This window comes from Mustela putorius, unplaced genomic scaffold, assembly GCF_011764305.1.
Source record: "Mustela putorius furo isolate JIRA1106 unplaced genomic scaffold, ASM1176430v1.1 tig00001069_pilon_pilon_pilon, whole genome shotgun sequence".
NCBI lineage: Eukaryota > Metazoa > Chordata > Mammalia > Carnivora > Mustelidae > Mustela > Mustela putorius.
Genome location: NW_025421558.1, coordinates 4,916,290 through 4,928,423, shown reverse-complemented (window position 1 = coordinate 4,928,423; position 12,134 = coordinate 4,916,290).

Sequence of the window (12,134 nt, the reverse complement as noted above, 5' to 3'; positions counted from 1 at the left end):
CACAAAAAGCCACTAGAGAATTTTTAGTAGACTAGTGGCAAGATTGGGCTTTCATTTAAATAGCATCATTCTGGTTTCCAAATTGAAAATCTGCTTGAGAAGCAAGGACAAAAGCAGGAAGATAAAACTGGTGTCTGTCACAATAATCCAAGTGAGGCACAGTGGCCTGGGCTAAGATTATATCAGTAAAAATATGATCAGATTATGATTATGTTTTACAGACAGGGCTGAGGGATGTGTGATAAATTCAATATGCAGTATGAGGGGGGAAAAAGGTCTTCGGCTTGAATAAGAACTTACTAGTATATTATTCTCCAATGACATGAGCTTACAATGTCAAATCACAAGAATAGACTTGATTTTTGTCTACCATGGGTAGAGCTGTTATTCCGTTGTTTGATATGGTAGGTGGTTTTCAGAATATTAGTCTTTAGATGTAGCTGAAAGGTAGAAGATTTATAAAGGAAGAAGATGAATCTCCATCTCTTCCCCTCCCCCATGAGGGTTCAGTGACTGTTCAGTAAACTGTTAATAATTCATTTTGATCATTTGAGATACTTTACATTTGAAGCCTGCATATAATGTACTGATTAAATCACATTATGCGTAGCTGGGTGAATATATTATTAAACAAATTACCCCTTTCCATAACCATGAACTGTGCATCTGTAGCAAATGGTTGAACATTTTAATAAGGAAGAGTGTAATTATATTACGGTCATTGCTTTTTGCAGGTTTATTGGCCACATTTTGGAGGTGAATATCTTCCGATGAAGATATTTATTGTAAAGGAAGAATTTTCAAGTTCTAGTCAGTACTCATAACTCACTGCAAATATTCCTGCTTGGAGAATAAGGGAGCATGGGGGTGGAGCTTTTGGAAAAATTATTGAACTTAAAAGTAATAAATCACCAAATGGCCCCCTTTTTTTTTTCTTTTTTCAGAAATCAGTCCTTGCCGTTTATCTACTTAGCTACCTACTTAATTTGCACTGAAAGAAAAACAGTGCAGAACAAACACAACAAAAGAAATCCTCTTTTTATTGTTAGATGAAAAGAAAATACGTTAGCAGGTAGAAGACTCACTTGGAATTCTCTGGCATTCGCCTTTAATCAGTTGTAATGTACTGACTCAGTCCTGATCCAAGAGGAGGGCTCCAGACGAGGCTAGTAATTAAGAAAAATTCAAAGGGATTTTTTTTCCTAATAACTGAAAAAATAATTTTGACCATCCAAATTTTGACCTCACTACAATTTATGAGTCCAAAACAAGCACATCAGAATCAAAGAGAGTAAGTTGTTTCAAAAATAATTAGAAGATAAAACATAAGAAATTGCATGTAGACAAGATATTTGGGTTTTGTCTATGTAGAGTTTAACGAGGGTTCTTCAGTGATGCACTCAATCAAATCTCAGAAAATGGCAGTTATAGCAAGAGAAAGCATTTTTGGTTTATAAGGAAAAAGGAAGAAAATCATCTTATTAAACATTAAATCTGCATCTGAATAATTGGTCAAGGATATTATAAAATAAAAAAAAATCAGTCAATATAATTAGTTTTGTTTATCCATTTACTCAAATATTTTATTTAAAACTAGGATAACTGAACCAGTTTCCTCAACTTCTTTTCTCTGAAGAATATGAAACAACTTTTGTCCTCTTAGGATGGGTATAGAGCAGTGGCTGGCTCTCAGCTTGGATTGTATTTTATTATCACTGCAGTTGCTTCAAATTCTATCAATGCTCAGGCCCTACTTAAAAATAATTAACTAGTATCTGTAAGTGATGGGGCTTGGGCATTAATAGCGTGAAAACACAAGTGATTCTGATGTGCCACTATGGTTGGGAAATAGGAAAATTCTGTTCAAAGTAGTTTCATATATCTAAAAATTGGACAACCACTTAGCCTAACAAGTTTCTCTCAAAATTTACAGAGGAGGCTTGAATCATAGTCATGATGATGTATTTGCAGATTTTTTAAAATTAGAAAAGGCTTCCTTTTACATGTAGTAGAGTTCAACAGACTTAAAAGGAGTTCATCTTGATTGGAGTTGGGTTTTGTGGGTATGATGATTTTATATTTTAACTTGACCGAACCATGGGGTACCCATATATCTGGTTAAACATCATTCTGAGTGATTCTGTGAGGACATTTATGGATAATATTACCATTTAAATCAGTAAACTGAGTAATGCACATTGTTCTCCCTAACATGAGGACATAACTCATTCAATCTATTAAAGACCTAAACAGAAAAAAAGGTGGACTCTTCCCAACTAGGAGAAAATTTTTCCTGTTTCAAAGCCTTCAGACTGCAGCATCAACTATTTTCCTGCCTTTAGACTTACAGCTGAAATACTGACTCCTCCTGGTTCTCGAGTCTGCTGACCTTCAACCTCCAACTACAGTACTGACTCTCTTATTCTCATTTGTCTGGACTTCAACTGCATTTGAACCATTGGCATTCCTGGGTGTCCAGCTTGCTGACTCACCCTGAAGATCCGGAGACTTGTCAGCCTCTCCAATCCTGTAAACCAATTCCTTACAGTAAATCTTTGTATGAATATATATATTCAGAAAGGGATAATGGAAGAAGGAAGTAACTAGTACCTATGACCAGAAACAAGGTCTATGAATATATAATATAGACAGACAGGTAGATAGATTGATTGACAGATAGGAGACAAAGGTGTATACGTATAAATATGTGTATGTGTATTTATTTATATGTGTGTGTGTATACACACACACACACATATGAGACATATGTGCATCTATCAAGTGAAAGATTAGAGATTACTTTTTTATTTTTTACCTCTCCCTACTAATACGTGTTAACAATAGTTAACATTATATCTCAGTATTTAAGTTATAAGCTGTCAGGAGGGAAAGTGTGACTGCTAGAAGAGGAAATCATCCAAAGACAGATAAATGGGGTTTTGGGGTATCATGTTTGGGGAGTGCCAGAATGTTTGTGATTATATAAAAGCAGAGATTGTGTAATGTTAAAAAGAAGCATGAGTTTGCTAGTGCCTTTTTGGGGAAAATAGGTATGGTTAAAGAATGATGTTGGGGTATCAAATTGACAAGGGGAAGCTAAGTTTGACTGCCTATTTTCAGCGTCATTACATTGGGAACTACATTTCCTAGACTATCCTTTGCTCTATGGTTTCAAGCTGGAGTTGGTAAAAGTTGTAGTTGTGTGAGTTTGGGAAGGTATAGGAAAAGTAACATCTTTGTATTCTGAACATTGTTGGTTAGGGCAAAGATTCCAGAGGATTCCAGTTTTTCCTTGCTTCTGCCCTCTGCACAATCATCTCTCCTTTGTTGAGTTCCAGCCCTGCTTATCCACAGTGACCTCAGGCCCCCATCATACACTTAACTGAAAACTCAAATGTAGTAACTATGTAGAGCTAGATGCCTGCCATCAACCGATACTGATGCCATCAACCTACCTTCATGGTTCCACTCTAAGCAACAAATGTGCCGATTCGCCCAAATTTTCTTACTGACCTGTGCCAGAGTTGGTTAGTGACTTCTTCCTGATCCTTCAACAGTTTTTTCATGGCTTTATTTCCCTAGTTCCTCCTATAATTGTTTGTCTTCTAATTTCTATGATGAACTCCTTATTCCACACTCATAGTAGTACTGACTGAATCCTGATACATGGAGAGAACAAACAGACTTGAAGTCCAGACTCTGTGGAAATGAAGATTAAGAACACTAAAAAAGAATACTGGACTGTTTTACACAAATAGACATTATGGATGAAAATCTCCAATTAACTCCAATTAAAGTAGATGAATAGGACATGGAGAATATGAGTAAAACTGAACACTAAAATGAACTTGGAAAATGTCTTGAAATGGTGCTTACATTTCACTCCATTTAGTTCAATGTTACTTACACTTAAGACAGTGTTTAGGAAAACTTTTCCGTCACCAACAAGTCACAGGGACACAATTCTGAAATAATCTGTTCAATATTTCTTCAGATAATCTTTAATCCTTAAGATATTGCTAAAAAACAGGTGACTCTGTAGCACAATGGGTAGCATATTAGACTTCTAATATATTGTTTAAAAAGTATTATTGTTGAACTCTTATTAATATGTGAAACAAATGAGTTTATTATATGTGTTGTTGAGGAAATATGAGTTGATATATGCAAGTCTTACTATTTATACATAACTATTAAGAATTTAAAGAACATTGGGTCAATCTTATGTTAATAAAACTGGGACATTCTGTTTGTATATGGCTCAATATTTTAAAAAAATTTTTTTATAAACATATAATGTATTACTAGCCGCAGGGGTACAGGTCTGTGAACTGCCAGGTTTACACACTTCACAGCACTCACCATAGCACATACCCTCCCCAATGTCCATAACCCACCACCTTCTCCCGACCCCTCATCCCCAGAAACCCTCAATTTGTTTTGTGAGATTAAGAGTCTCTGATGGTTTGTCTCCCTCCCGATCCCATCTTGTTTCATTTATTCTTTTCCTGCCCCCCAACCCCCCACATTGCATCTCCACTTCCTCATATCAGGGAGATCATATGATAATTGTCTTTCTCTGATTTACTTATTTCACTAAGCATAATACCCTCTAGTTCCATCCACATCATTACAAATGGGAAGATTTTTTTTTGATGGCTGCATAGTATTCCATTGTATGTATATACCACATCTTCTTTATCCATTCATCTGTTCATGGACAACTGGGTTCTTTCCATAGTTTAGCTATTTTGGACCTTGCTGCTATAAACATTCAGGTGCACATGCCCCTTCAGATCACTATGTTTGTATCTTTAGGGTAAATACCCAGTAGTACAATTGCTGGGTCATAGGGTAGCTCAATTTTCAACTTTTTGAGGAACCTCCATGCTGTTTTCCAGAGTGCTTGCACCAGCTTGCAACTGGGTTCCCCTTTCTCTGCATCCTTGTCAGCATCTGTCATTTCCTGACTTGTTAATTTTAGCCAGGTGGTTTCTCATTGTGGTTTTGATTTGTATTTCCCTGATGTAATGGCTCAATATTTTTTTTTAAAAGATTTTATTTATTTATTTGACAGAAATCACAAGTAGATGGAGAGGCAGGCAGAGAGAGAGAGAGAGAGGGAAGCAGGCTCCCCGCTGAGCAGAGAGCCCAATGCGGGACTCGATCCCAGGACCCTGAGATCATGACCTGATGGCTCAATATTTTTAACTAAACTGAGCAGCACAAAACTTTTTTTTTCCTTCATTTTTTTTCCCCTTTCTTTTGTTATGATTACGTTCAGAGTTCTAGTGGCAGTTTTCAAATTTTTTCAGGGGTTGTTCATTTGATGGCATAAAGAAAGGTCTACAACACCATGAAAAACAGCAAGAGATATTATTAAAAAGGCTTCCAAGAGTTCAAAAATCAAAAAGATATAATATTTTCTTTTCAGGAGCCCAGACTATACAGGGAAAGATATACAAAGATGAGTAACTGAGACAACTGTACTAAAATACCCAGATGAATTTTCACACTTAATTTTTTAAAATAATCCAGAATTTAAAAATAAAAGAATAAAAAGTACCAATAGCTACTTAGCCCAACAGCCTTTTTTGTGGCCAATATGAAACCAAATTTGTAGATTTTTTTTTGTTTGCTTTTGGTTTCTATCCAGATATTCTATATATCACTTAAATTACTCAGCAATAATCCCTGTATCTCTGGCAATTACTATTTTTTAAGGAATATTTGCTTTCCTTTTTCTGTTATCTGGTGGACAAGAAGAGGGAAATCGATGTGGGGAAACTCGTCATGTCAGCTTGAGGCTGTTTGTATTAATTATGTATTATATGTTGTCTTCAACATTAGGAAGCTCCTTCAATAATTAAGTAATAGTTTAACCACAGTGAACTACACTACAAACAAGTAACAAGACTTTTCAAACACTCAGGAGTGAATAGGATTTTAATTGTTACTCTTTGTTGTGAAGAGAAAATAATATGTTCAATGGAAATTGCATTTACCATATTGAATTAATGCAAAGAATGAATTTTCAGTTATCAGCCATTCAGTTCTGCTTTGGAATATAATCAGTCTCAGAAAAAGTATATTGCTTTGCATAGTGAGTTATCATGAACATTGTCCCTGAAATATTCTTTTTTTTTTTTTAAGATTTTATTTATCTATTTGACAGACAGAGAACACAAGGAGGCAGAGAAGCAGGCAGAGAGAGAGAAGGAAGCAGGCTTCTCACTGAGCAGAAAGCCCAATGCAGGGCTCGATCCCAGGACCCTGTGATCATGACCCAAGCCGAAGGCAGAGGATTTAACCCACTGAGCCACCCAGGTGCCCCCCTGAAATATTCTTTATACATGTTCAAAGCACACATTACAACATTCCTTCTGCATTTGAGTGTCTACACTCAACAATGCACCCATGTGCAATACAGGGTTTTAATAAAGAATACCAAAATGACCTTATCAAAGAAATTTTGCACCCAGAGATGTTGGGAGAAAAGTGTTGTCTTTGTTAAGTTTCAATAAACCCATTTAAGAAACTATAGTTGAAGGCAAAAATTTCTTTGTACAGTAATTCCCATTCCAAATAAATGTTTCCTGAAATACCACCACCTTACCAATGAGAATGAATTATATTTTGTGATCTGATGGTAAACAGGAGTGAAAATACACTTGTAAGACATTGATTTTTCAACAAAAAATGTACTGATCTAACCTCTGAAAATAAAAATATATGTAAGTTCACTAGTGCTCCAAGCAATATGTACCCTCCTTAATACCTACTACCAGAAGCACTGGGTACTGTACATAAATGATGAATCTTGGAACACTGCATCAAAAACTAATGATGTATTTTATGGTGACTAATATAACACAATAAAAAATATATATGTAAATTCTTTGCCTTCAAGGAAATGGAGGAGTAAGTGTTAAGTTTCAAAGTAGGTACTAAAGTTCTAAAATGTAGCAACTAAATCTTTATGAGAAGTTGGAGCAACTTTCCCAGAATAGAAGGTACTTATAGATGCCACAGGCACAGGGTAAAGGAATTATAGCATTTCGGAGAAGGAGATGTATAAAAACATGTGTGACAAAGAATGTTAAGTACCCTTCAGCATCCATTCCACTTCTTTCCTCTCCTAATTGTTCTCCAATTATTTATTTTTTTTTCTTTTAGCAGACACATAACATCTGTGGCTTCAAAAGTCCTTTTTTTGTTTTTGTTCTCCAATAGTTTTATCTGGCTAGATGTGGCCCCATGACTATGTTTAGGACATTAGGAGGTAAGTAGAAGTCATGTTTGCATCTTCTGGCTTATCTCCTTTTTTGAAAAGTTATTCTTTACTTCTTCTATGCCCTCTTTTCTATACTGAAATGCAGACAAGTGATAATGAGTTAGCTTTAACCATAAAGATGAGGGTTCTACTCTAGGAAATGAGCAGCCTAACCGAAGAGATCCGGTCCCTGTCCACTCTGTATCTAAATTTATACCGTCATGTGAGAGAGACATAAAATTTTACCTCATGAAAGCTATTGCATTCGCTGTTCTTCTTGTAACAGTAGTATGCTTGTGGTACATTTAGAAAGCCTTGACACACAGATGTAAAGAAAACAGTGACATGGACTGAGTCTGGAAAGAAATGACGTTACTAGGTTTTGAAGACACTCATGGGGAAGATATGTACTACCATAAATATACAATTATGAGTCATCAGATTTTTAAGCAGGCTGGTAATATGATCAGTTTAGCATACGTATGTATCATTTACATTATTATAATCCTCTAATCTCTGGTAACAGCATCTCAATTCTCTTTGGGGGAATCACATCTATCCCCAGACTCCATGGGATGATAAATCAAGATGAGTCAGTGGTCATGTGATAGGCATATGACTTAACTTAGGCAACCAGATTCTATCTCCCCAAATCTGACTAGACTATATAGGGATGGAAACATTCAGTGTGTATTTGTTAATTCATTAAACATATATTTGTCACTTTTTAAGCCTCTATTCTGTGCCAGGCTTTAGAGAGTAGAGTCAATGTATGAAAGAGATTTTAAAAAAACCTACACTCGCAAATATCCACATGTACTGAAAAATTCTAGCAATACTACTTAGATGGATCTGATTATTTCCTGCTCATGGACACTAGTGTTATCCGGCTCCTATACATATTTGTTAGACTTTTTCCCCCAAAACTTCTATTAATTCTGTGAGCTAAAGAAAGTTTTGTCAAATTTTCCCCATTTCAAGTTAACCAGAGCCACGGTTTATTGATCAATAACATTCAATACAGAATTGAATAAAAAAGTGTTTTGATTTAGTTCACTTAAACCAACTTTTATTACTTAGCAGCTGGGTAGTAGTCACTATGTTGTGTTTGGGGTAAAAATAAACAAGGTGCTATACTTCCTCTGGCAAATTGAATCCCTGGGCCAAATGTCACCACATGCTACATCCACAACCTTACCATAATCTTATCATTGTTAGGATGCTTGTCTCTTGTCTGAACTTGCACTTATGAGAGTGAAGCTGTTTCAAAACTTAAGACTTGTGGGGCGCCTGGGTGGCTCAGTGCGTTAAGCCACTGACTTCGGCTCAGGTCATGATCTCAGGGTCCTAAGATCGAGTCCCCCATCAGGCTCTCTGCTCAGCAGGGAGCCTGCTTCCCTCTCTCTCTCTCTCTCTCTCTGCCTGCCTCTCCATCTACTTGTTATCTCTGTCAAATAAATAAATAAAATCTTAAAAAAAAAAATCTTAAGACTTGTAAAGCCTCATGGGTTTCCGCTTGCTTTCTTGTGCTTCTGCCATCACAAGGCAAAGAACATGTCCCAGCTAGATTGTCAATTCTGTGGGAAATAAAGAAATGTGAAGAAGTCCCAGCTCAAACCACATGTAGAAGAGAGAAAATGAATTATTGGCTTGCAGATGGCTTGCTCTTTAAGTTTATCATGGAAATTGTAAGTCCCTTTTCCCCTTTCCTGTTATAGACTGTAGGAGAGATAGGCACACTGTCATATCATTTCTGTTTATCTTTGTGATACACTGTCTTCAAGCAATTTCAGTAATTTCCCTTAATGTTGGCTTACACTAAAATTCCCTTATATAAGTATGAGATTAGTTGATCACTGGAATTTATTATTTTATACAGTGGCTGAGGTCTACATAAAATATCTCCACACAAAATTTCTAGAAAATTTACTAAGAAAGCTCACTAATTGCCAAAGGTGAATAAATGGCTGCAAACTTCACTTTACTTAAAACATACGTTTTACTTAAAACATATAAAATATAATTTCCAAGGGTTGGTTTGTTTGTTTATTTATTTATTTATTATTTTAAAAGATTTTATTTATTTATTTATTTGACAGATAGAGATCACAGGTAGGCAGAGAGGCAGGCAGAGAGGGAGATAGGAGGAAGCAGGCTCCCTGTGGAGCAGAAAGCCTGATGCGGGGCTTGATCCCCGGATGCTGGGATCATGACCTGAGCTGAAGGCAGAGGCGTTAACCCACTGAGCCACCCAGGCGCCCTCTCCACAACGGTATATTTAGTTTCAAAATATTTTCATTATCCCATAGGAAAACTTGTACTCAATAAACAGTCATTTCCTTTTTCCTCCTGTCCTCAGCCCCAGGAATCATTGTCTGTTTTCTGTCTCTGTGAATTTACCTAATGTAGGTATTTCATGTAAGTGGAATTATATAATTCTGTGTCTAGTTTCCCTCACTTAGCATAACGTTTTTGAGATTCAAGCATGTTGTATCAAGTATTTCATTTTTTTTAACGTCTGATAAATATTACAGTACAGTACATGGATACACTACATTTGATTTATCTACCAGTTGATGAACACTTGCACTGCTTCCATTTTTTGGCTATTGTGAACAGTGTTGCCATGATTCTTAACATACAAGTATTTGCTTGAATAAACATTTTTAATTATTTGGGGTATATACCTAGGTGAAAATGCTGCCTCAAATGGCCATTCTATATTTAACTTGAAAAACCATCAAATGACTTTCCACAGTAGCTCCACCATTTCACACTCTATCAGCAAGGTAAGAGTTCCAATGTCTCCACATCCTTGCCAACATAATTTTCCCTCTTTTGGAAAAAAAAAAATCAGCCTACCTAGTGAGTATGAAGTGATATCTTATTGTGATTTTTATTTGAATTTTCTTGATAATTCTGTGAGCATCTTTTCATATGTTCGTTTACCATTTGTATATTTCTTTGCAGAAACTTTTATTCAAGACCTTTGCTCAGTTTTTAACTGAGTTGTCTTTTTGTTGAGCTGTAAGAGTTCTTTACATTTTTCAGTAGCTAGATCCTTACCAGCTATATAATTTGCAAATTGCTTATTTCATTCCATGGATTGTCTTCTCACTCTTTCGATAGTATCTCCTGATGAACAAAAATTTTTAACTTTAAAGAACTCCAAATTATTTCTTCTTCAACATGTTGCTATGCTTTTGATGTTCTATCTAAGAAACCGTTGCTATATCCAATGCTATAAAGTTCACCTGTATTTTTTTTTTCTAAGAGTTTTATCATATTAGCTTTTATATTTCAGTCTTTTTTTTTTTTTTAATTTTGAAGTAACTTCTTTCTCTGGTATAAGGGAAGGTTTGGATCTTCACTTCTCCCAATTCAATTTGTTAGACTGTCCTTACCCCATTGAATAGTCTTGGTATCCATGCCTGAATCAATTGGCCACAATTGCTTATGTTTATTTCTGGACTCTAAAGTATATTCCATTGCTGTATATATTAATCCTTATGATGATACTACACTTTTTGTTTACTAGAACTTTGCAGTAAATTTTCAAATAAGGAAGTAGGAGTCTTCCAACTTTGTTGTTGTTGTTGATATCCTTTTTTTCCCCCTAAGATTATTTTGACTTCAGGGTATCTTTGCAATTTCATATTAACTTTAGTATTAGATTTTTTATTTCTGTATTAAAAATCGAGATTTTAATAGGAATTGCATTGAATCTGATGATCACTTTCAGAAGTATTTCCATCTTCATAATTAAGTCTTCCAGTTCACGAGCACAGAATATCTTTCCATTTATTCAGATCTTTAATTTTTCTTATAATTTTCAGTGTGTAAGTTTTACATCTTCTTGGTTAAATTTATTTTTTTAACAACAGTAAATGGAATTGTTTTCTTAATTTTCTTTTTAAATTATTCATTGGTAGTATATAGAAATACAACTTCTTTTTCTATGCTAATCCGAATCCTGAAAAGAATTCATGTATTAAAAGAATTCACACTATTACCTCTAATATTGTGTGTGTGTGTGTTATTTAGACTTTTCTACATATAAGATCCTGTCATTGAATAGAGATCACTTTGCCTCTTTCTTTCCTAGTTAAATGCCTTTTGTTTTCTTGTCTAAATGTTCTGATTAAACTTCTAGTACAACTCTGAATAAAAATGGCAGGAGTAAGTATTTGCCAACCTTTACTTATTCCTGAACTAAGGAAGAAAGTGTTTAGTCTTTCACCACTGATTGTTATGAGTTAAATTATGTCCCCTACACAACACAACACAACACAACACAACAGTACGTTCAGGTTCTGACATCCAGAACTTACAATGTGACCTTATTTGGAAATAGGGTTGTTGTAAATGTAATTAGTTAAGATGTTATCATGCTAGAGTAGGGCAAATTCTAACCAAATACTACAATGATCTTATCAGAAGAGGATCATGTAAAGAAGGACGCTCAAGAAGAACACCATGTAGTGACAAAGGTAGAGAATGGTGCAGCTACAAGCCAAAGGCGGCCAAGGATTGACAGCCACCATCAGAAGCTATAAAGAGGCAAAAAAAGATTCTACTCAGAATCTCAGAATATAGCCCTGCTGACACCTTAATTTTGGACTTCTAGCTTCCAGGGCTGTGAATGAATCAATTCCTCTCATTTTAAGCCACCCAGATTGTGGTACTTTCTTATAGCAGTCTTGGAAACTTATACACATGTGATGTTAGCTATGGGGCTTTTATACATGTTCAAAAAGTTCCCTCTATTCTTAGTTAAGTGTTTTTATCATGAAGTTATGTTGAATATTGCTAAAGGCTTTTCTGCAAAAATTAAAATGACTTTTTTCCTTCATTCTTTTAA